This window comes from Aethina tumida, chromosome 2, assembly GCF_024364675.1.
Source record: "Aethina tumida isolate Nest 87 chromosome 2, icAetTumi1.1, whole genome shotgun sequence".
NCBI lineage: Eukaryota > Metazoa > Arthropoda > Insecta > Coleoptera > Nitidulidae > Aethina > Aethina tumida.
The window spans coordinates 611,225-635,498 of NC_065436.1; the positions used below are offsets into that span (position 1 = coordinate 611,225).

General features: G+C 33.2%; 1 long non-coding RNA gene across 1 annotated transcript in view; it reads left to right on the forward strand.

The window, feature by feature from the left end:
- LOC126264587 (uncharacterized) overlaps positions 1-24,274 on the forward strand; it is an 85,745-nt gene that overhangs the window by 28,748 nt on the left and 32,723 nt on the right. Inside the window, exon 2 of the long non-coding RNA XR_007547267.1 lies at positions 1,307-1,347. This is a non-coding gene — a long non-coding RNA (uncharacterized LOC126264587). The remainder of the gene's footprint in view (positions 1-1,306; positions 1,348-24,274) is intronic.

The window sequence follows — 24,274 nt, forward strand, 5'->3', positions numbered from 1 at the left end:
AATTAAAATGTATCCTGGTGAGCTTTTTTTCATCGAGGACAAAGCTTTTTACTTTTCGTTTATGTGAATATAAAAAGTCTGACGTTATTTACATTAATAATGGAACTTCGTTTGGAATCTATAAAATTTAATGAAACGGCTTTGGCTGGAAAAAAGTATGGTACATTTTTTATGTCGCAGCAAAACATAATGAAAAAAATTTATAAATGATGGCATACTTTTTTACTCGATATAAAAAAGTGGAGGCAAAGACTTTTTATCATTAATAGCTTGAGCATTTGAGCTATGTAATTATAAAAAACAATTTGGGCCCAAATATCTGGAGAATTTGTTTAATTCCTCCGGAGACAAATGTAGATAATTACCGATACCGTACAAACAGAGTCGTTACTAATTAGTGCGGTGGCAAGATATTAGAATTCGAATTTTAATCCAATTTTTCCTTATAATATCTCCCTGAATATTTGATTATCTTTATTTACATAGAAATGCAGTTAGAGTCATAGAAAAATTCTTTAACGAAGTTGATCGATTCCAAGGCCCCAGTTGAAAAATTACTCGCCCGGAAAATATAAGAATAACAACATATTTCAGTGACATAAAAAGAGTGACTACTGAATTTTATTCTCTTTTGAGCCGAAGCCACAAAAAAAACTATGCTCAGTCCTACGTTCTCAAGGCAACATTCCGAATCGGAGAAATATTCTTTGCTTAATTAAAAAGGCATTTTCGAGTCCATCAAATGTTTCGTTTCGTTTCCTTAATTACCGGTTATTCGCCGATTTTATGTCGAAGGGATTCGGAAAGTTAATTAAATTGTAAAAATTTAATTAAATCGCCGATTGATAACATACGTTCAGGAATAAACATCGGAAATTATTAACCCAATAATTAGATGAAGACATTAACGGAGATTTTGTTGTGATTACCTCGTGGGACGGTGTTTTGTAACACAACCAATATTGACTTTTAAAAAATTATAATATAATTTATAATAATGAGTAATATTTAAATATATTTTTAAATTTAAAGTTCAAAAATTGTTTTTTCCTTATAATTCTGTAACCTTTGGTCCAATCATGTTTAAATTTGGTATGTACTTTCCCATATTGTTACAGTGGAATAAATTGTGGGGGATTCCCCTCTTTTTGTTGCCCTATTTTCTACGCCATTGAATATTTTTTAAAACTATTAAGGTTTTTAAACTCACCACTCACCACTCACCCAAACAATTAACAATATTACTGTAATTTTGATGACTTATTCACAATTTATGACTTATTATTAATAAAGTGTGTTGTTGCAGGACATGAAACCAATATTGGTACAGCTGCGCCGTGACTGGGGGTAAGTTACCTGAGACCAATATGCATAAAAAACTTGTTCCCGCAGCCATAACGTCGATCTCTTATAATTAGTGTCAAAAGTAAATATTTTCTACGAAAGCATCGGTCCCCGTACCTGTTTGGAAACGGTCCGGTTGCATTTAAAAACGTGCGTCCAATATAAAGTTTCAGCGATTATGCATAATGAAATCTTCATTAACGATGTTGATTTTAATTGATGGGATTCTCGGAGATTCGTGTTTTTAAAGACGCGACGTGAAATTAGATATGTTTAATTGGGGTTTGCATAAATATTGGCGAAGCACGAGAGAAAAATCGGGGCGTCGTAAATTATGCATAAAAAACAAATTGCTTTTGGCGAAGCAATCTACAGGTATGACGAAACAACGAATGGATTAATATGGCCTCAAAAGTGCTGGCACCATATCTAATATGAAAAAATTGAGACGTTCCCCAGACTGGGTTTTATCACAACCACTAATTATGTGTGTTAAATTAAGAATCACGTTAAATAATCGATTCCTGTGTATCCCAAACCAAAGCAGGTAAAGATGTCAAGGGTTTAATGGCAAAAACAAACGGGGGAGACTTAGAATTAATGCACCAATAACTGATTCAAAATGCGGAATCGTTATTGTGTCGGTCCCTTTTGAATTTCTTTGAGCTCATTACTTTAATTTTATGAATTATATTACACCGCTGATCCGAGACGAATTTACTGGAATTAACTGAACGAAATTAAGTTGGTCCATGAATAATTATCGAGTTGTTACGATTCATTCAATTACTCTTCTAGTCAAACATTTTGTGCCGCAGATAATTGTATAATTGTGCGTCAAACAAGCATCACAATTGGGTTTTATTGCAATTGCTTAAACGGGGGAATCACAAAAGAAATTTGTGATAATTAAGTAATATCCTGTTGTCGAAACATTCTGCAACACGTGAATTAACCAGTAATTGCATACAAAATTAGTTTGGTGTTGAGGAATTTAAATTACTATCGGGAATTATGCATTAAAGGCGAGATTTTAGAATTTATGAGGTTTTAATATCGACTGTTTTGCAATAACTGATATCTCAATATTACCCAGTCCATTAATATTCAATATTAGTCATTTAATATGCTGTGTTAGAAATGTATCAGGAACAAAAGAACCTTACGAGTAATTAAAACGAGAACAGTTACTTTCCTTATCTTCCATCACTGCTGGTACTTGCAGCAATTATTTTCTATTATTGTGTCAGCTAACTAAGTGGCACCTAATCATAAAATCCACAATTTTCGACAACTGCTTCGCCATCTTCACAAATCAGTTGGGACTTAATGACACTATTTTTTCTTCGTCCCGTAATAATACACGTCGTGTCGGTGATTTTTTGCCACCGACATCTGGCACCCCTATGGGTTCACCACCGGCCCAGGCCAGAACCAGTTTTTTTCTCGAATTTCGTACCTTCAACACCCCGAGGCCTACACACTCGTAATTATCAGTTCTCATTTTTTGACCCACACTCAAATACGTACGTAATTTCGAGACAATTACCCATTTTGCACCCGGTTACCCACCGGATAATGGGAAAAAATTATCGACGATTGGCACGTAACACGATTGACGACTCGGTTAATTAATTTTAATTAAAATCGTGTCTTAATTGCGTCAGGATTAACATAAGACCATTAGTTTAAGAGGCGAATCTTGTAACACCATAAAATTCCACGCATTCTATAAAGTTTATGCAGATTTTCGAGTTGTTGGTACCAAAGGAAAAACATGTCAACGTTGACGATCAAAAAGCAAAGGCTGTCTCAGTGTATCAACCGGGTGAAAACACAAAAACCTTTGGGAAAAAACACATAAACGTCCCTCGTCGAGCTGATTCACATTACATCTGTCAGATTTTTTTATATCAGTTCAGGCCATTCATTTTAGCCCGCCTGGAAATACCTTAAATAATAAATGAGGCCGTTTTTACATGCTGAAGTAAAACATCAAAGCTGCGCCTGCATTAGAAAATGGCGAAAAAGCGGCAAAATCAGCCCTGGCACATTGACAAATCAGTGCGTGGTGGGTACGCATCTTAACTAACCAAAGCGTGGGGGAGCATGGTGGATGTTGCCTGTTTATAGTATAGAAAAAACTAAAAACTAAAACTAAACTAAGTTTAGTTTAGTTTAGTTTATAGTATAGAGAGAGACATTTCGAGTGCGATCAAAGGACCGGGATCCGTTGACTCCTTGTCCTTGTAATCGCAAGGCACGTGCGTCACCCGGCGGGATGCTGTAACAACAAGTCACTAAAATTAAAAATAATTTATTTACATGTGCCAAACACGTCCATAATTCAGTGCAAGTGATTCCAAAACGAATTCATTCCCATCCTCGGCCGAGCGTGGTTGTGAAATAATCTAATTCTTGTTACCTGAACCACTTAAAACAAGCCCAAAAGGATTAGCATATTAATAAACATATAAATATTTATAAAACTGTCCACCGGACAACGCTACAGATAAATTGTTCCAGTTAACTACAAATGATAAATCTCGATGTGTTAAAAGACGTTTTCGCCCGTTATTGGGACCAATTAACCGACCTAATGATGTTTCTCGTATGAATCAAAATTTCTAATTATTCCCATTCATACGAATTCAATAAATAATGCTCACTTTTAAATGGAGCAGTTTCAAAAGCAATTTGTTAATATGGATATCATTTCGTGCGGTGCGGCTGATTTATGGCTTTTGTTAAAGGACCGTGATTGTAATAATTGTTATAATAACCAAGATTTATAATGTAATTACTTACAAATTAATCTGGTGCATAAATTATGGATAATAAGGTCTGATTCTTATTAAACATTACATAACGTCATTGTTGACCTTTTTCTCTTAAAATATTCATCATAGAAAATATGAGTTTTTAATATTTTTTGTAAATATTCTTATACCAAAACTCAATTTATGTGTAATATTAAGTTTGATCAGGTTTACTCGAAGATAAATATGTATTTTTATGTAGATCAAAACTAACCAGTCTTTATTATATATAAAAGAAGTTTATGATTAATAAAATTTATTCTCTTCAGATGTTTTCTGTCTATAAAAAAGGCTGATTATGATATATAAAGACGTAAAAGTTGTTTTCTTTAATTTAAACATTTGCTCCAGAGAAGAATGGGAATAAGTATGTATTTTTATGTAGATATGGAAACTTTGAAGACTTTATTGTGTATAAAAGAAGTTTATGATTAACAAAATTTATTCTCTTCCCTTTAATCTATTTCCCAGAGAAGAGAAAATATATATTTCTATGTATATATAGAAACTTTTAGATGTTTTCTGCCTATAAAAAAGGTTGATTGTGATATATAAAGTATGTAAAAGTTATTCTCTTTAATTTAAACATTTGCTCCAGAGAAGAATGGGAATAAATATGTATTTTTATGTAGATATGGAAACTTTCGAGACTTTATTGGGTATAAAAGAAGTTTATGATTAATAAAATATGTAGAATTCATTCTGACAAATTGTTTATGATATATAAAATAATTTAACTCTTTTCCCACAGAAGAAGGAAGGAAAATTACGTATTTTTAAGTAGATGTAAAAGCATTCAAGACTAAACTACACCAAATTAAACTTTTCATATCCTTTTCAAAATGATGGATATATAAAATGATACATTTTTTTTATGAAATGCACTTTGAAATAGTTCTAAAACAGGCACTTTTGCTCCAATTTCGCTGTAGAAGAAAGAGAGGAAGAAGTGACGAATCATAATCCATTCTCACTTAGAGGCTAATAGTGTCATTATGAGTGATTATGCATCATTAAAAAATATGATATTACATGCACCTTATTAGGAATTTAACATTTCCGCACTATTACACTATCCCACCGACGTAAATCGGCTTTCCTCCGTTACACAATCGTTTTTTCTGTGGCACAATAAGACATTAAAAGCATACTTCGAGGTCAGTTATTACATTTGCCGCTCCTTCACTGCGCACACAACAAAAAACCACGATACCATCTCAGTGTAAACAATGATATGCTACCAACGAGTGGGCGGAATGTTAATGGTGGCCCTACCGGGCCGATTGAAGTGCTGAAAGGTTTGTTTAGCAATAACCCGACAATAAATAACGATGGAAAGCGAGACGTTCATTTGCATTTTAATTTTCGCCGAGTGCCATTATTTTCGTTGATGGACCGTGACGCAATACGGTGTTCGAATGTCAGAAGTGGCGGCGCCATACAGGTGGTCAGCTGGTCAGCGGCTGATTTATAAGCGAATTTCGCCGTTTAGCGGATCACATTCCGGAACCTCAGCTCAGCGCCAACTTGCAGCGGATCTGCGTTCTGGGATGAAGGTGTTGCCGGGACGATAAATAATTTGTAACGGCAACTATGACTGTCAACTCTTGGGTTAATATGTCATTGCCGCCGTTTACAATTATGCACAATAGGTACGACCTCTCACTGACTCATACCCGATGTTGCGTGGCACTGCAATGAAATTTATTGCAATTGTTTAAATATTCAATGCGCCGCATTGTTCCTTCCATACTAATGCTGTGAGAAACCGAGACAAAGTCTACAAATTTACGTGATTGATTTTTATAAAACAAAACCAAATTAACCGTCCATACTATGTGGCCAAAGAATGGTATAATTTCCACATAAATTTTAAAAAGACCCATAAAATAACAAAACTATTTTACGATAGTTTCAAGTATCAAAGTTTCATAATAAAATCAGTAAAACTACGTGACACATATACAAATACGTCATTTTGTAGACAGATTATTAAATTATTCATTCCACGGCGGGTCGCAGTGAATTGACATTATTTATGATATAATAAAGGCACTAATGCAGTTCGAATCGTAAAAGCCAATTTCAATTTTATACATTCCGTTGACGAACTGAACAAAGTATGTGAATTTTACATGTTTGCCACCAACCACTGCTTTTATTTTAAAATATTTAAAATGTTACAATAATCATTTTACTGAATATTTTTTAAATAATAATAATTATATTTATTTATAATGCTATAATTATAATTAATTAAATGAAAATTTATTTAAAAATTTATCTTCTCTCCATTTTTCTATAAAAATACACATTTATCCTCTCTCTACTCTGAAAAAAAATGTTTAAATTAATTTTTTTTTATAAATAACAAAAGTCTGAAAGTTTCTACAACTGCATAGAAATATATATCTTCTCTTCTCTATTTTCTGAGAAAGAGATAACGTAGTACATAACATCCCTTATTTACTTTTTGAATAGAAATTGAATTATATTTATTAATATAATTTGAATTTTTAAACGATACACAATATGAAAATCTGAAATATCCTGAGATATAAAGAAAAGCAAATTTCTGTCTGTGTAAGAATATTTTCGAATGTTTCAATATTATTTACAGAGAAGTTTTAGTGAGTAGAGAAAGGAAGAAGTTTTCAAAGTCTCCCATTCCGTATAATACCCTTTACATGTTTTGTGAGTCTCCAGATCTTAATATTTCACATTTAAGCAACCCTCGCAGCAATAAAAGACGGAATTGTGTGTAGAACACATTAGGAACAAAGTGAAAGGGATTTGGGCCCATAATTCAATTTAATGGGTGCAATTTATTGATTTTGATAACATTTTAAAGTAAACAACGTTAAATCTGTGATCCGTGCCCGGCCGTTAAAAAGCCACAATTTCCGGACGAAATTATAAGTTAGTTCGCGTGTCCGACGACCATAACTAAAACTAGTATAAGTGGGGACCTCCAGTCTATGAAATATTCGCATTTTCGTTTAATTAACGAGCGCACAGCCAACTTTCGCCATTTATAAGTTATTATCTCGCCTCCGGCTCCGACTCATTCTGCGACATCCAGATATTTTGTGTTTTGTTTTTCTTGCGCCGCCACCGCCGCCGCCGATGTTCAACTTCACTTATCTGTCACGTCGGTTTATCGTTTTTCCCCGAGACTCCGTAAATACACGCACCAGACAATTCTAATGTTGAGGATTTGTCTCTGGCTGAGGTGCCAAAAATCCCTCGAATAACTCACAAATCCGCAAAATAAATGGCCCCACTTTATTCATGTATGAAGACTAAAAAGATTTTTAATGATGTGCCCGATAACATCGTCCAAGGTGCTGTAAAACTTAACGATGTACGACCCCCATTAACATACTAAATTGCACTAAATCATTTATAATAAAATCTTTAGAGGTAATCAGTATATTTATTAATTTGCAATAAATTTCTTGACAGGAAATTATGTAAAATGGTTGCCCCCATGAAGGTCTCTAAATTTATGACCGGCGGCACAGCCGCATTAAATCCATAATTATGTCTTTAATTATAGAATACAGCTGTCTTATTTGTTTTTAGTCTTTTATAGAAACATTTGTAGAAAATTAGCCGTAACAAGGCTGAGGAAAGGGGAACAGTAAGAGTAAGTACATAATTGTGTGCTGTGCAGAGTGAATTGGGTCGATCATGCCTGAAGCCTATTAAATCTTCTCCGTAACCGATGCTTTCCTTGTAAAGTTCAGTGCAAAATAAATAGTCATACCGTGTAACTAATTAATCGAAAGAGCCGCCTTTATTTAGCTAGAAACCAAACACGAACCTCCCCTCCGAAACATGTGCCATTTACATATTTCATAATTCCATTCAAGTTAGTTATGCAAACTTACGTGTAAAACTGTAAGCGCCTTTCCACAAGATATTTTATTATTTAATAAAACACGTTCACGAAATTACCTTTGTAATCCACCTCCATTGCTTTTATATAAACTCCGCCAACCCCCGGTGCATGGTAATACATGTTTATATATGCCCCGGTTTGGAAAATTAAACTTACTCAGAATGGTGGAAGCTGTAAAGCGGCATTTGAATTTCATAATAATTAATTAAAACCTCATAAACTGGTTGTACCCTTCCTGTGTGTGCGCAAACTTTTACGGAATGTATTTGGGAACCGCCGCACATCCCTCACACGGTGGATGGCGCTCGTTAAAACGTTATTGGCGTTTACTGTTTGCCATTTTTGTCCCGCGTTTAATGCGCCACTTTTTAAAACTCTCTTTTATCACTTTAAACTTGCTAAATGTCGTAATATTTCTTTACTATGAGGATAAAATTTAAACATACATGTTTTATTTTATAAAAATATTTATTTCTTTCAGTATATTAAATTTATAATTAATTATTGTGATCAATACTTTTTAAATTTGTAAATGAAGAAGAATTTAAGAATTTTTTCATATTATTCAATTTAATAATTTTTAATTTATTTATTATTAACATATATTTTTAAAATATGAATTTATTCATAAAACTTATAAGACAATTTAATAATTTTCAATTTATTTATTATTTTTTATTAAATATATTTTTAAAAATATAATTAATTTATATATAAAATTTAATAAATGTCTGAATATTTTCTAATATTTTTATCAAATTTACCAATAAAGACAGAAAATAGCTTTAAATTTAAAAAAAAAAACTTATGGTTTAAATTTTATTACATTTAATTAAGGATTTTATAGTGATTAATTAAAATTTAGTAAAAAATTATACTTAATATTTGTTTTTTTTTTTTTAAATCAGATCATTTTAAATTTATTATTTTTAATTATATATATTTTTAAAAATATGATTAACTTATTCATAAAATTTAATAAATATTTGAAAATTTTACAGAAATTTTTTAAGTATTTTTTAGTATTATTATTTATTTTTTTCTATTTCTAAAAATAGAACCAATTTATTCATAAGACTGAAAAAATTATTGAGTATTTCCTAAATTTTCTTGATAAATTTAATATAAATATTACATAATTATTATATTTGTCTTTCTAAACAAAATAAAAATATATTTTCTGAAATTACAGCATGTAAATTTTATGTTATTTTTTTAGATTATTTTAAAATTATTAATGTGTTTAAAATTTCTGACACTTTTAATTTAATACATGCGACCCCGTATTTATGTTCCGGTTAGGGAGTTTAATTTAAGAGTTTACGCCGCGAAAAAAATCGATAAGACCGACCGTAAAAAAATTTATTTTCCACCCGATGATCAGCTTGTGTGAGGTGCGTTTCTGTGCGGCCCCGAATTTTTCCATAAACCTAAACCGAGATTTACGGCGGCCAGTTTTAAATATACCCGGCGACAAGTTTACGAGAGCGTTAAAACCTGACGAAGAAAGGTATCAATTCCGCCCCATTCAATTCCACAACCGGCTTAGACGAACTTGTTACACGATATTGTAGTTTTCAACTAGTTTTGTCCCCAGGAATATATGACGTGGTTTTAACGTTACAACTTCCTTTATTTTACGACCGCGAGCTGAACAGAAACTATGTAAATCCGTCTTATAAATAAGGATACGCGGCCACCGAGCAAAAAACGCTGCTGCAACATGCATTTTATACACGGTACTAACTTAATAGTGGGACAAGTGCCACTGATTAATGGTCCGTGGAAGTGCTCCACTTTTTCGCCGCCGCTGACGGCCTTTTTGTCTCAAATTATATATCACAATTTTATACTCCACTGATCAACAACACCAACCACCACTTGGGGAACTTATTGGAAATTCGTTTTTGCTTAAGGTTGAGCAACTGGCTAACATCTAAACACTTTCGATTTCAGCTGGCATCCTTAAAAGGACAAAACTGCCCACGGCGCCACGTTAATATTCCAGCAAAACACACTTTTGTGCGCCTTAATTATTTACCACGTCTCGACTTAATTGTATATGGAAACGATTTTGAATATTGATATTAATGATGTAACAACAAAGTCGACTTTCGGATTGACACCTACGTACAAAACGTTAAGGTTACGACGAGAGAGCCAACTTAAATTAGATGCTGGATTAAAATATTATGGGGTCATATCGCAGTCGGACTGTTTACGATTTCCAACTTTATTGGCTTTATAAATCCTCGATAAAATGACCGTAAACTGAAATCAATCTATTTTAACGATAAACGTCCAGATTTGTCGGTCTCACAATACTCCATTTCATTATCAGTTCTATTAATTTAGAGGTAATTATTTATTTTTCTGGTACGTGGAATAGTCGCAAATTGAATCAGGCCCATTTAAAAGGCCGTTCTGGAACAAATCGTAGAAAAACAATTCCGCAACGCCGCCATAAATCAAAGCCGTGCTCCTGTGTTTTATGTGAAAACTTCACACACATCTTTTCGACACCTGTCATCGGACCTCATCCATCCATCATCGGTGTGCAGAGGTACGAATCGCCATGCATACCAAATGGATCCGGACGGTGTGTTTGTATCGACGCTTTTCTTTATTTAGGCGTTTTTCAATTGAGACGCGCTTATTTATGTTAACAGAAAATTGACTTGTCAAAAGTGATGGCCGGTTAATGCGACATGTCCACTCTAAAGGATTTACATAGATCAGAATATCGTTCCATTTTTGTCCATCTAGTTTTTCAAATGGGATATATTTATCATTTCGTTTACAACTTGAATTTATCCATTGATCTCAACAAATAATTCAGCATATTCCTCCTGGAATGTTTGTAGAATCAGGTATAAAAATTATTTTATTAGCTTCAGAAAAGAATCTGAGAATCTTCCCTTCTTTTTAATGGCAAATTTAAATAATTTTTAGCTCATTTACTATTTTTATTGTGTATATTTAAAAAAAATGACACAAACTTAATAAATGCTAAATTTAAAAAATAAAATTATGGTTTAATTTTTTATAATATAATGCTGCCTGAAATTTTGACCACCTATTTTAGAAATACTTTGTGTGTGTGTATGTATATGACACCAATATTATTATTGATTATATACTTTATTTTTACATTATTAGCAATAATTCATTCATTGACACTTTTTTAATACTCAATAAAATTTAATTATAGTCATAAATATTATAAAAGCATTTGCTAATTTTAGATCTATAAAAAAGACAATAGGATAATTTATCCACATGTTGGTATTAATAAAAAATAATCTGTATCTGTGGATAATATATATTTTCGTTAAATACATACTGTCATACATAGACCGTATTTATTATTATTATTGAAATAGGAGCAACGATTATTGCCTTCCTGAACAATAATATTAAAATAAAGCACAATCGACCCTTTTATACGGCGACATTAATAAATTACAATGAGCCACTTTATGTATATGAAATGAAAATAATCGCAGAAGCAATAAATCAATCGGCATAAATATCATTAATTGTCTTTTTTGATTATTTTAAATGTAAATATGCGTGGAATTCAATTTGGCTCTGATAAATTTGTTTTTAAGTGTATTATTTCCGGCCATTGGATACAGTTATGGAACAAGTCGTGTTTAATATTGAATTCCGATTGAGCTTTTTTCTAAAACTGACGCAAAACCAACTTGCAAACCGATTTGCATATTTGAACTATCGGTTATTTCCACCATTGCATAAATATCAGATTAATTTTATACGTATTCCACCCGTAATTTATTTGTAAAACATTAAAACACAAAGATAAACGTTTTTTGTTACAAAATGAAATAATATTAATAAAGTTCCGAATTAATCTGTATGAAAATAAATCCGCCCCGGGCCGGAGCTGCAAATTTGAATGTTCGACCGTAATTCAGCACGTACAAAGAATGTTCAATGTACAATAACAATATTACATCGGATACATTCGCCCTAATTAAAAATAAAATCCATCTCGATTTATCGCATCAAAAGATCAAAAGTTTTTCAGTAAATTAAATATCAAAGCCGGAATCGTAAAATAAAAAAGGCCGCGGGACAAAGCGTCGCTAATTGAAACAAACGAAGGTATGGGACAAATAAAATTAATCAGAGGGGGTAAATAAGAAATTTCATTAGTCCGAATTAATTGGAGGGCCGCCTCCTGAATGGTCGGGAGCTCAATTTCCATACACTTTTATTGTTAACGTAATTGTTTACAAATAAATACACGCAAAAGTGTAAAACGGAAATAATCATAAAAAGCGTGACAGTCCCCGTTTCCTTATCTTAATTGTAATTTTGTTGAAGTTTATTCGTTGTAGATTGCCTCGTAACTTGTACTTGTTTGTACAAGTTAACATAAATATGTTGGTGGAGTTATTTTTCTAGATTAACTTTAATTATTTCACTCCATTACTTCAAAACGAATAAATTTGCTCATGTAGAAAAAATTTTAAAAAAGAAGTTTACCACCCCAGTTTTTCTTCCAAAATTCAGACATCTATTAAGTTTTATGAATAAATTAGTATAATAAAAATAATAAATTAATTAAAATATTATTTATTATAATATTTTTTAATTTTTTTATCAAAATTCAACAATAAGAAGAGATTATGTGTATTAATAAAAATAAAATACTGTGATATTTATTTATTATTAAAAACAGTTTTTTATATTCAATAAAGTTTAAAGTATTATTAAAAGCCGTCATGTTTTATATAATACATTCATTATATTTACGAGAACCTAAAATTAAAATGAGAGTGAAAATTATGAATAAAATATGAAGGCTCCTAAAATTTCCACCATTAATGTGATAAACAAATTCCATATTAAAATTTAAAACAATGTGTCACAGCTTATGAATTAATATTTTTTGCCATAAATCAAGATTAAAAATAACAAGAATTAAACACGAGGCGAGTATTTTTATCGAACTCGTATATCTCGTATGATAATTACAATAAATATTGTCTTAGTAAACATCGGACGTTAATAGCCCATCCCACATAAAAATTCACAATAATAAGTTTCGTAAGATGCACTCAATTTAAATTAGTTTTGAGGCCTGATAATTTATCTGTAACACTAAAATAAGATTCCGATTAATTTTCCAAGACTAAACTATTATTAAAACCGTAAAATAGAGTTGAGAAGATAAGATACACGATAGTAATAATCATCTATTTAATTACTGCAGCCATTTTATTGCTACTCTTAAAATCCTTTTTGCAAATTAATACATAGAAATGCAAACGCTTTTATGATAATAACCTAACAGACTGATAACTATGCAAATGCGGCTCCTAAAAATTAATAGCGTTCAGCTTTTTCGGAGCACATGTTGAAAGTCGCCATTAACCAAGAATTTATTATTATTGTTTTATTGATGTATTCATTAAATGAAACTCGAAACGGCTTTGGTTTTGCTTGTTCCAGTTAAATGTGCCGTTTCGGATCTACGAAGCAATTAACGTCGTGATTAATTCTTTGAAATTTCGTCTCAGTTTGTGTGGGCGTTCGACAATTTCACCAACGAATAAACTCTTATTAATATTCATTTGAGTGTTTCGCAAATTTTATTCGTAATTCACATTTACACAACTCTTGAAATGTTTAATTAGCTAATATTTTTCCTTTACAAGTAAAATAATTGTTTTTTAAGGGGCTACACATGGTTTGTTTGATGAACAATTAACGCCACTCAACCGAATAATTACCACAATCCACACAAAATACGTTTGCTTAATTATCTAATCAATTTTTCAATCAAATCTTCGTTAATTGGTAAACATTTTTGATTTGGGTAAAAGAAATGCCTCCGCCGTCATTAACAAGATTAAAAAACGATAATTGTAAACTACTTAAAAATTAATATCGTATAATTTCCTGCGTCTGCTCACTTGCTTTCGATTTCTGATTTAAAAGTCCACGACGTAATGAGGAGATATTAAGTTTTATGGACGATAATGTGTTTTCAATCAAGTCCGACTTTAGCTAGATTAAATTAACAGATAATCGTCAGTTTTGTGTTATTAAATACCGGAAACTTTTTAAAAATGTTCAATAATTCAATAATATATTCTAACATACATCTATACTCTATTCAAACTAGGTAAGCAACTGGTCACAGGTGACTAATATATTTCTTATTGATCAGTTTTGAAGGGTTATCTTGCTTAATTCTTTTGCCAGGGTGACATTCAGTGATACAGAGGTTCTTTCCACTCCGGTTACATATTTATTTAATTTATTATTATTACTATTTATTTAAAATTACTTTAAATAGTACCAATTATGCCAAATTATTAAGCACAAAAGAATATTTTTTGTCCAAAAATATTATTTGTATGTTTAATTTCTGACTATTGTGGGTACTGTGCGTATGACTGTTGTTTAATTCAGTCGGTACCTTATGTGAATACACTATACATAAATTATTTATTTGATTAAGAAATGATAAAATTATTAATTCTGTTAAGATTAGATTTACACATTTGCATAAACAAGTCGAATCTCTTGTTCCAACTACTGGTTTAATTAATTATCGGGGTAACAGATCCAAAAACATAAATAACGCCGTGTATTATGTAGATATCAATAACTGAACAGAGGGGAAATAATATACTCCGCATTAAATTATTCTCTACATTTAGTACACCTGTAAAGATAATATACAATGCAAATGTGCCTGATAAATATTCATAAAGTTTAGTATGGTAAAAATCTGCCGAAGTTAACCAAAAACTTCATATCAATGAATCCACAATGTTGATAAAATTTTAACGTACTGTTCTGATTTAATGTCACAGTAATTAAATAATTGGTGGATGCGCATAAAAATAATAATTATAAATTAAATTGTATTGTAATAATTGAACGGCATCAATCAAATTAATCAGTAAATATTTAGGTGCTCCTTACTTAGCACGCCCGACTATAGTTAATTATATCTTGATTATTCAGCTATAAATTTGACGGTTGGGCGGAAATTTGCAATCTGTGAAATCTATCAATCATTTAACCCATCTCAAAGTCAAGTTGAATTCCATATTCCCAAGGAGCATCGCGAAATCGCATCGTATCAGAATTGATCAGTCAAATTCCTGCTGATAAATTCATATAATGTTTTCAAGGCAATTTTCAACAGTATAAGAGTTAATTCGATAAAATTCTGGAAATATCCAACACTAAACTACAGTGGGAACAAGACTGAAAGGCGCAAAGCAAAACTCATTTGTACCTGCGACAACAATTCGCCGTCATAAACCGGAAACAAATTTTCGTGTGTCGTCGAAAGCCCTAATTTAATTATTGCCCGAGTGCAGATTACAAGACGTAGATGGAGAAAAAGTAATCAATCTCGAAATAAACGATGTCGTTAGCTGGCGTAGGTACACTTGATCTGTGAATCCCCGGAGACGCCACGACGACATTATCCTCCTCCGAGCGGGAGCACGCAGTTCTCCCCCACGTCACCGGAATTAGGTCCCCGACACAAAAGTACAACCGTACTCGACAATATCAAAATAACACTCGGATTATTAGGTAATTGGAAACCCGGAAAACGTCGTAACGGGCGCAAATTCGGGACGACAGGTGGCGTGAAACGAAACCCGAGTCCGGCCAGATGGAGGCCGGGATAAGCGCCGAAAGAACAGTACGCCAAGTCCAGTTTCAATTAGCCAGATAACCGGCCGCACTTAATCTTACGGCATTGATAAGGAAACGGCCGGGGGGACCAGATAGCGAACTTTCGACGGCGACGACTGCAGCCGTCCCCGGACCCCGGACTCCGGACGCCTAATTGAATTACTGCCTTGATTTTGTACCGCCCGATTTAATGAAGTGAATATATCGAAGTGGCGCTTATCTGCGACGCCCCCGTGCTAACAATGCTCGCCACGGTGCACTGCTCAAAGCCCGTGAACATTCCTGCAACAATTATCTCGGCCATGCCATCGGCTAATTCTCCTGAGTGTCAATAAAAACAATACAATTAGCGTGGCCGAAGAAGCTTCGTAATCTTGGGCCAATTTAAGAGGCAAGGACGCAGTTTTGACAAACGTCCGGCAATAAAAAATAACGAAAGACAAAAATAAAAGGGGGGCGTTTTAATTAAATGCGGCACCGCGGAAGCAACGACGCACCCCCCATAAAAAGCCGTGCGAGACGATTTTCGAGAACGCACATACGTCTAGGCAAAAGTCGGACAATTTACTGCGTATAAGGGCATAAAGTTATTGCGGTCGAACACTGGATCCTCGGCCATTTGAAGGTTATTTGTATTCATGCGAGTTACGCGTTATGATTTAACCCCTTTTTGTGTATAAATTGAGCCATTTATTGCTATACGGAGAAATGATTGCGGTTTTCTGTGCATTGTTGTGTGGGGTTACTGTGTTACGTTGCCTCGTGCAGGGGCGGACTCGGCGGGCCGCCCATGTCGGCTTTCAAGGTGGCAACTTTCGGGGACGGGACCGGGCAAAGCGCGGGGGTGGCGGGACTGAAACTGTTTCAGCACTTTTTTACGATCACAATTTATTCTCGATTATGCGATGTCTCTTAACAAAATTTGAATTTTTAACGTTTTTACGTTAACGTTTAACAACCCTTAATATATTATTCTAAAAATATTGCTGTATAGTATAGCAATACAAATTTTTCTATAAACATGTGTTCTAAAAATATTGTTGTTAACACTTTATTGTGAATAAATTTCTGAAAAAATATTTCTTTAAACAAATATTTATTAAAAAAATATTGTCATAATGAAAATATTACTGTAAACATATTATTGCGAAAATATAACTTCAAAACATAAAAATATTTGCTATAAATATATTACTGAAAATATTGGTGTCAACATAGTACTGCAAAAATATGCTATGAAATTATTATCATGAATATATTACTGAAAGATATTGCTATAAATTATTTCTGTAAAATATTGCTATAAACATATTATTGTGAATATAAAACTACGAATATATATCTGTAAAAATATGACAAGAAAATATTCCTGAAAAAATTGTACTATACAAATTGTGTTATAAAAATATTGCTATAAACATTCTATTATAAATATATTACGATAAATATGTTTCTAGGAAAATGCTGTTTTATAAATTTTGCTGTAAAAATATTATTGTAAATGTTTATAGGAATACATTATACTGTAAAAATATTCTCCATACAATTTTTTTCATAATTAGTGTACTTTAAAAATGTTACTATAAAAATTGTACTATACAGTTTGTGCTATAACCAGTTTGCTATAAAAATAGTGCTATATACATTTTGTTATAAATATATACTATAAAGAAATATCTATAAAAAAGTTGCTTTATAAATTGCACTGTAAAAATATTGCTATAAAAGTTTTGTTTCATAAATTTTACTCTAAATATATTACATAAAATATTATTATAAACATTACTGTCAAAGTATTGCCATAAGTATACCGTTGGGAAAATATGAGTATAAAAATATAGCCATAAAACGAAGAAAATAATTTTCTTTTGTCTGAAAATGAGCATTTCAGGTTTATCAATATTTAGTGCCAGATGAGAAATTTCATTAAGTTTTGCGCAATTAACGGGCGTCCACTTTCAACATCACAAAAGCGCCGTTAATAATATAATAGGAAAATAAGAAGGGCATTAACAAAAAAAGAATAATTAGACAGTTTGAAACACCTGTTACGCTCATAAGATCTGGCCGGGCCAATAAAAGAAAACGAGGCAATTTCCACGTCTAGACTTTAAAAGCTTCTTAAACTGCTCTCGCCTATTATATGTACGAACAAGATTTTCCAGCATGTGCGACGCAAAAACTTAGCGACAATTAACTCCGTTTCGGAGTGGAATCAATTACGAAAATAATCGAAGCAAGGACAATACGTGCACGTGCCATTGGCTCTGATTTTCGGGATGGGAAAAAGGAGAGAGGAAACGGCCGCGATTTCCCTTAATCTTATCTGGAGCACAATACAATCAAGCCCAGTCCTGTGCTATGCGTAAAATGTTACGGTCCACATAAGCCGAGCTTCAGATAGGGTATCCAGATTCGGGCGATAAACAAAACAGTATAGGCCAAATTAGAGTTCTGGAGAGAAGAAAAAACGGGGCGCACACGCACACACACCCTCAAGATGATGTCACGGTTTATTGCAGCCTATTTGATGGAGGTCATATAATTGGTTTTCTCCGATTTATCATGCAGATTTTGATATGCGAGGGTTTCTAATGCTTTTTACCGTAATATGTCACGGAATTAAATTGGCCACTATGACAGAATGTATTATTATATGAATTTATCTCCGCGTAACTGTAACGTACACGACAACCATTCCACTCGGATAATGCGAATCCTATTTAATCTTTCGAACAATCGGACCCGACTTTTTTACCTGTCATTTGTATTGGAACAGGAGGAAACATGGAATGAAACGATTACAACTGATGTCCTTTTACCATTGTCATCGTTTGCTTCGTTATTGATCTTAAAAATCATTTTAAGTGATTTGTTTTTTACAAAGCTTTGCCGTATTGAACTTGGCTTGCCATATTGACTTTATATCAATATTTTTTCAATAACATTTTTAAATCCCTAAATTTTATAGTAAAGTCTTTATAGTCATATTTTTAGATAAGATTCTTTTAACCATAAATATTACTGTAAAAACTTTGTAGTAATATTTTTACAGTAACATTTTTACACCCAAAAATATTGTTAATAAAGGGTTTTAGGCATAAATATTAAAGTCTCTATAGCAATATTTTTATAGTAACATATTTTTGTAGCTATAAATATTATACAAGTCTTTTTTGAAATAAAATATTACAGTAACTACTTTATAGCACAATTTTTATGGGTATAAATATTATGACAAAGTCCTTACATCAATATTTTATAGCAATATTTTTATAGGATCATTTTTTAAGAAAATATAATACTAAAGTCTTAGAGCAGTATTTTTATAGCCTTAAATATTATACTAAAGTCTTTAAATAATTGTTTACAGTAACTTTTTTGAAATAAAATATTATAGTAAAGACTTTATAGCAATATTTTAAAATAATATTTTTATAGCAATGAATATTAAAGCTATATTTGTATGGCAATGAATATTAGAGTATGTTTGTACGTTTCTAAACATATAAGTAAAAAGAAAATCTATTTCCATCCACTTTTAAATATGCAGCAGGGTGAGTGGTTAGATCCCCAAGTGATTAAGGGTAAACCTGTGCTCAAGTGACTGGGACAAATAGTGCAAGAATTTGAAGTATGTATTTTCAGCACTTTCACGCATTTCCGCCTTCGCCACGTATATATTAATCTTGTCTGAACGGGGGAGTGAAACACTGGTCACAAATATAAACTCTCCCCCCGCCTGAAACAATAGAAGGAAAAATTGCGGATCATATTACTAATTGCTGCAGTTAGTTTCTGTGTGAGCGTAACACGAGAAGCGTTTTATCAGAAAATGCTCCACGAAATGAAAACGGAGGTGCGAGTTAATATTACACGTTTCGGAAATAGTTGAACGTTAATCGTCGGATTCCCAGACGGAAAAAGACAATTAAGGGACGCTGCTGACAAACGGTTTTACAATTTCAAATATTTCTCTGCTACAATTTCACACACTTCCGACGATCATAAATCAACCGGTCCCGGGTTCAATAGGGTGCATCTAATGACACTTTTTCTTGCACTGGCCGTCCGAAAAATAACGCAAAAAAGGAAACTCGCCGCCAGCCGAAGAATTCGCCGGCTGAAGTTAATATTGCGTTCCGGGTGGCGGTTGACAGATAATGCGACGCCCGGAATTTTTACATGTTGCTCGGAGTACATTCTCCTTTATGGGATTTAACGGTTTGGGAGGATTTTCTCGGTCTCAACACCGGTTACTGTCAAAGTATGCAGAAGTAATTCGGTTTCGTTTGACGTACGTGACGTTGTGTGCCTTCAGTTTTATTAAGTAGCTCCTTCAGTCGATGAAATTATCTTAACAATGGGTGTAAAGTGTAACTGTTTTAAATTAGCCGGCTGTAAACAATTCGCCGAAGGCCAGTTCCATTATAAAGTAAAACTATGAATATTTAGGAGCTACTTAACTCCGTTCTAAGCCATACGAACAATCGGCTCGTAAATTCCCCAATAAACTACACTGTATCTATATGCTGTATATACAATTTACCAGTTCCCAGAGGGATTTATGAATATTCCAATAAAACTACAAATAAGTGAAGCCCATAAAACTATTTATTTACATTTGTACTTTCGATTATTATATCGATTCAAGTGTGTTAATTTTGATGGTTTTGTGGATGGAGCACGTCGGAGGGAGCCCTCAAAACTAATGATCCCCGAATGATCGATACTAATGCAACACACTTATTGTTGGACGGAAAGACGGGACCCATTCTCCCCCGGAATTGCTATTTAATCAGACCATTGTGATTCCACATCGGGCCACACATAAATACTAATGCTACTTTGCTAAATGTATAGGCCAAAGGTTAATAATGTACAATAATTTATGGCGGTAAGGATGGGGTTGCCGGCCGTTGTTAAAAGGGTACTTCCATTTAACCATCATAAACCAAATTAATGCCGCTCAAATGCAATATGTGTGCGTTTACACGGCATTTCACTTCGTTAATTTTGATGGCCCGAATTCATACGAAAAATGCATTTTGTGCCATTGTCGAATAAGCCTTTTAAAAATGTAGTAAAACAATTTTATTCCGGTATATTGTATCCATTTTATAAACTGATATTTTTAACGTGAGCCTTTGTAAAATAAATAAATTTTTCTCATGGTTTTTTCAATTAGCTCTCAGCTGAATGAGCACAAGATGTACGATAAACCAGACGCATTTTTCCCCATTTCCTACATATTCAAATAAACCACGGCAGCCTATAATTTGGTGCGAGTGGCGTGAGTCGTCCACCAAGCTGTATCCCGTTGATGTTTCACTTTGCCCAGTTGGTTGGAAATTATCAGGACGGTATTCCGCGCTGCCAGTTGCTTATTACAATAAGCTAATGTACACTAACCAAGTTATTATGCCATTACAAGGGAAATAGTGGCATTTTTTATCGCGACTGAAATATTGATTTACGTGGGAACCAGATCGGCTAATTGCAGCAGAAAAACTTACGAATAATGACACGGCAAGGATGGAAATTAGCTTCTGTGAAAACTGTGGAATTACGTACAAGTACACGAAGGAATGGGTACTTTTCTTCTCTAATGATTGGATTTCACTTGCAGATAACTAGAACGGCAGTAAAATTAATTCAAAGGTCACAAATAGTAATTTACTGAGTAACAATGTTAATTAATATTAAAAAAATAATTACTAAAGAGAAATGGAGGGTCATAAATGGTAAAACATCGAAAAGTAACGATGAGGAAAACAAGTAGGAGACTAAGTAAAAAGGATTAGAAGATTACAATTGATAATATAGTAGAAGAAAGGGAATATTTACCATAAAAGTTAGGTTAGGTTAGGTTACGTCAAAGAAGCCAATTAGATACTTAAAAATTGATGGCATGACAAAAAATTAAGTAAGAATGAATGAAGAATCATAAATGATAAAACGTCGAAAAGAAATCTTCAAAGACAAAGTGATGGTGAGGGAAAGAAGTAGGGACACTAAGTAAGAAGGATTAGAAGATCACAATTGATAATAAAGTGGAAGAAAGGGAATCTTTAAAGGTCAAAATTTGTCAAAAAAGCTTATTAGATTCTTAAAATCAATCGCATGACAAAGAACTAAGTAAAAATGAATAACAAGTCATAAATGATAAAAAAACGAAAGGGAATATTCAAAAAGAAAGTGATGATGATGAAGACAAGCAGGGAGACGAAGTAAGAAGGATTAGAAGATCACAATTGATAATATGGTTGAAGAAAGGGAATCTTTAAGGGACAAATTTTGTCAAAAAAGGCAATTAGATTCTTAAAAATCAATGGCATGACAAAAAACTAAGTAAAAATGAATAAAATGTCATAAATGGTATAATGTCGAAAGGGAATCTCAAAAACAAAGAGATAATAAGGAAGACAAGTAGAGAGACCAAGTAATATGTATTAAAAGAAGTCAATTAGATAGTTAAATATTTATGGCAGGAGGAAAGCTAAGTAAAACAAATAAAGACAACTAAATAAAAATAATTAAATGGCAGAAAATGGAATATGTTGAGAGGTAATTGAAAGGCGGCATCCGGCCGATAAGCATCGAAAAAACTATTCGGCAAAGAATAACATCGGAGTAAAAGAACTGCGTGCAAAATTAATTCAACAAAGCCCGATGCCAAGTTAATTTCCAGCCAGATTTCAGATTTCAATTAAACCGAAAGTGCAACATCCCTCCGCCCGTCTCCGGGCTTTTATCTTGCATCTTTTGTTTGCGAATGGGAAAAGAAAGTTTCGTCTACGAGGTCCGCGAAGGGATCGAAAGATAAATACGCGCAGCTAGACAAACAGAGCGAGAGCCGGGGATAAGATGGCGCTCTGGTAATTTCACGTGGAATAATTGATAAATGAAGACGTCTCATCTGTCGCTGGATAGAGGATGCAACGGAAATCGACCGACGTGACGTTTGATGCTTGTAAAGAATTAATGTAAGTAAACGTAAACAGTTTATTCGTCGGGCTGGATTTGTTGTTTATCCTGCACAAATTCCTCAATATTTACTAATTCAGCTTCATTAATAATGCGAAAATATTAAATGTTCGTGTCCCACATTTTAAATTTACGTCTAATGGTTTATTTAATCAATTATAAACGGCCAACAGTATTTTGTGTATAAATTTTAGAATATACCCGACCAGATAAGGCACCAAACATAATTTAGTAAAATTTTAATTAGTTCAATTATTCATATTCAATCGGGAACATAATTATGATTAAACTCATAAACTAATCTAATACGTAAGATTGGTTATCGGTAACGTCGATACAATTACATTATTCCATTCAACATTGAATATAAATTGTAAATTTATGGCACAAACTCAAATTATAATTATGTGTTGGTCGTCAAAAACTTAACAACATTTAGCAGCAGTACAAAGTATTAAAATTAATAAATGATAACAGTTTTAATCAGCTTTGTAAATAAAGTTTCGTAAAGTGGGCCCGTCCCCGCAGAAACTTGCCACCTCTTCCGTCCAGGGGCGACGTGCACATAATCCCCCACGTACCGGGTCAACAGCATTAAAATATTAACTTGTTGAGCGGAGGCGCAACTGCAACGCGCCATCCTCCGGACTTTTTGTTGCGAGAGACGCGATCCGGGTCGGCGGTGGCTGCGATCGTCCCGTTGCGGCGCAAAAACCGGAGCCACCGCAGGACTCCGTGCTTTAGTCGAAGAAATCCGATGGGTCCGGATGATTAATTTAATGGTACGGTTTCGGTTTGTGATTAACGCCGATTTGGTTGTTTTGTTTGGCGTTTTCCGGAAGGACAAAAGGCGAAGGAGGCGGTTTTGAAGTTCGAGCTTCTTGTTAATTAAAAGAATCGAATGTAGATCTACATCTGTTTCAGCGGGCAAAAATGAAAACAGGGGGACAAATTAGAGAGCCACCATAATTATCACCCAATGTCGGTTAATTAAAGGGGGCTAAAATAAAAAGCAAATGCTCAGTTATTACAATTGACAAAGGACTAATTAAATTAATTTAATTGTTGCTGCAAAAACAAAAAGCCACATGAAAAAACAACATTGGTTATTTTTTTTTGGTGCCATGCCCAGTTTTTTAACAAAGCAATTAACATGTAATAACACACAACGTGTTTGCGTATCATTTATCCATAACCTTAAGCAGCAATTAAACCTATTAAACATTTTCCACCTGACAATTATCGAATTACTATTACGCCCATAAAGAACAGCCACATATCCCTGGGACACAATAAAAATTAATGAACGTTTTTTATTTAAATGTGTGGCTCCGGTTGCTGTTGCGAGCAGCAGGAACACAAAGCATAAATAAACATAAAACAGTAAAAAGATTGATCATTATGTGTAATGGCAACCTCAGGATAAATCCATTGTCGAGATCCCGTCGGTCAAAACTCCAATATTTCAAAATTGAAACGCACCGTTCGTATAAAGACCATGCATAAATATAACGTTTAAGTTAAT